At 39.1% G+C, this 2500-nt stretch overlaps 1 long non-coding RNA gene across 1 annotated transcript; it reads left to right on the forward strand.

The window, feature by feature from the left end:
* Positions 1–1434: 1434 nt before the first annotated feature.
* LOC126191572 (uncharacterized) lies at positions 1435–2235 on the forward strand. Its single transcript, XR_007538371.1, has 3 exons — positions 1435–1615; positions 1774–1869; positions 2048–2235. It is a non-coding gene; the product is annotated as an uncharacterized LOC126191572 (long non-coding RNA).
* Positions 2236–2500: the final 265 nt, after the last annotated feature.

Below are 2500 nucleotides of genomic sequence, written 5' to 3' on the forward strand. Positions count from 1 at the left end.
AATTTCATCCGAAACTTCTTCCAACAAATCTTTCCTTTTATATGTGTCTTTATATGCATAATCAGAAGGATCTTACAGAGGTTTCCTCATTTTAATTTCTAACAAAAACTGAATTATTGGGTCTTTTGACGACTCGTGAGTTGCGATTGTCGAAAGTAACACAGCAGACGAAGAAAGAAACACAGCAGACGACACGGCAAATCCGCATGCGCAAGTCACACAACTCTGCCGTTGTTTTACTCACTGACCATAAACTACAAACTGGAGACAAAACTTCCCTCAACTGGCTATTCTGAGTCGCGACTTCAAACATCTGTTGACAACAGTTGAAAGCTAAGTCAAACTTCGAGTTGAAAACAGTTGTCAACCGTGTTTGTTGGAGTTGGTTTTCAGTTTGATGGTACCTTTACATGCACATAGACTGAGCGATAATGCGGGAAAAAGGAATTTGGCGTCCAATATGTAATTAGAAAGAAGATGATGTACAATATTCATAAAAATGATGATGAGTTTTATATTTACGAGATGTACGTATTTCAAATTGAAAGAGAAAAAGAGTGGTACTGGGGAGATTAGATGTTAGTAGGTCTATGAATAGATCTAACGAACCATTAACCGCATTTGATTACCATTTCATTACCCTATCGACTGAGTTACAAGTATAACATGAGTTCAGGCATCAACTGTATTACACGCAGGGGCTGGGAAAATTTCAAAGCTGATTATATCGTAAATTTATGAAAAACTTAAGAACGGCCCATTTCTTGGCGGTTTTAACCGTATTCCACACGCGTGTTTCACTACGGAACAGAAATCAGCCTCAGCCATTTTCATACTGCGCATTAACAGCACGACAATCAGAGCTCAATGCTGCATGGGCTGTGACTGTACACAAGTTTTGAAATAAAAATGGTTCAAATGGCTCTGAGCACTATGGGACTTAACTGCTGTGGTCATCAGTCCCCTAGAACTTAGAACTACATAAACCTAACTAACCTAAGGACATCACATACACCCATGCCCGAGGCAGGATTCGAACCTGCGACCGTAGCAACAGCGCGGCTCTGGACTGGAGCGCCTAGAGCCGCACGGCCACCGCGGCCGGCTTGAAATAAAAACTACGTAGCTAAAGCGCGATTAAGAAAAACGTTGATGGCTGTTAATACATTTGAATATCTTAAAGTTTCAATTAACGTAACTTACTAGTAATATATCTGTAAGTAGGACCTACTCGTAAGAGCGTAACACCACCAGGTACATGTGCTAAGGCTTCTGACCAATCAACACGTTTGTGTTTGTTTACATCAGGTTTATTCTTATGATGAAGCTAGTGATGGGCTAAACTGCGATTTTCCGATATCAGTGTTTCTGTGAATGCTACTTTTCAGTATCTGTTATTCTTAACTGTGATTCGTCGCAGTTAAGGAACCTAGGTCGTGTATCCCTCCGCCACTGCTATTTCTGCGATTTCTGCTACTTCCGCTATTTCTGCTACTTCTGTGATTTCTGCTACTTCTGCGATTTCTGTGACTCCTGCGATTTCTGCAACTTACCACCGTATGAAAAAGTTACATCTGTCCACACAGAAAATTGCATTTCAACAAACCTGTCATTGGTAAGTATATTTTACGTTTGTTCTTCCGTTGGCTTTAATTTTGTATTAAAGAAACAACTGTGAAAATATTAATAGTGTAATTAATATGTAAGTAGCCATACAGTACCGTAATAGTTCGTGTTTAGAAAATGATATATAACATATTGTTATGTTCACAGGTACCCAAACTACATTTCAGTCACTCAGTAGAGTGATGACTCAAAATATCATTGTCAACAGATTTGCGTCTTTAGACCGTTTTCGTCTGACGAGAGGTTAGTTTCTAAGTGTTTCGATGGACTTAATTACTTCAGTGAGATCGTTCATGCAAATGTGAAATATACCCCATTGAGTGGCTTTCATTACAGCAAATATTAGCAATCTACTCTGTCAATTATATTGCTTGTAATTAGTGACAGCAAAAATTGTTTAATAATCCTTGTGATTTTGCAGACAGAGTTCTGACTCAGATTACTGGTTGCTGTACATATCTATCCACATCAAGGCTGTTGGGAGACACTCGTGAAGGTTCAAGACAGCTCTTGGAGGATTTGCAGTTTAAAAGTGACATAATTGTGAAATAAGTGTGCAGATGAGTGATTAAGCTGTTTTATTGAAGTTGTTGTGCGATTTTAAAGGAATAATAAGTACAGTGAGTCAATAATGAAAATCTCATTTTCCACATGTTAAGCCGTCCTATATCTGTAATTTTCCGCCACTTATTTATTGGTAAACACTTGTTGGAGAGTGACATGCCGCTGCCCCCCCCCCCCCCTTTCTCCACAATCTTGGTGTGACACTGACCTGTAACATATCCCAAAGTCTACAATATGCATTTTGAGGCTGTTGATATGAAAGTGGGAAGTACAGATCTTCAGGTAAATCAGGAATAGCTTAAGTGCATCA

The sequence above is a fragment of the Schistocerca cancellata genome, chromosome 6 (assembly GCF_023864275.1).
Source record: "Schistocerca cancellata isolate TAMUIC-IGC-003103 chromosome 6, iqSchCanc2.1, whole genome shotgun sequence".
NCBI classification, from domain to species: domain Eukaryota; kingdom Metazoa; phylum Arthropoda; class Insecta; order Orthoptera; family Acrididae; genus Schistocerca; species Schistocerca cancellata.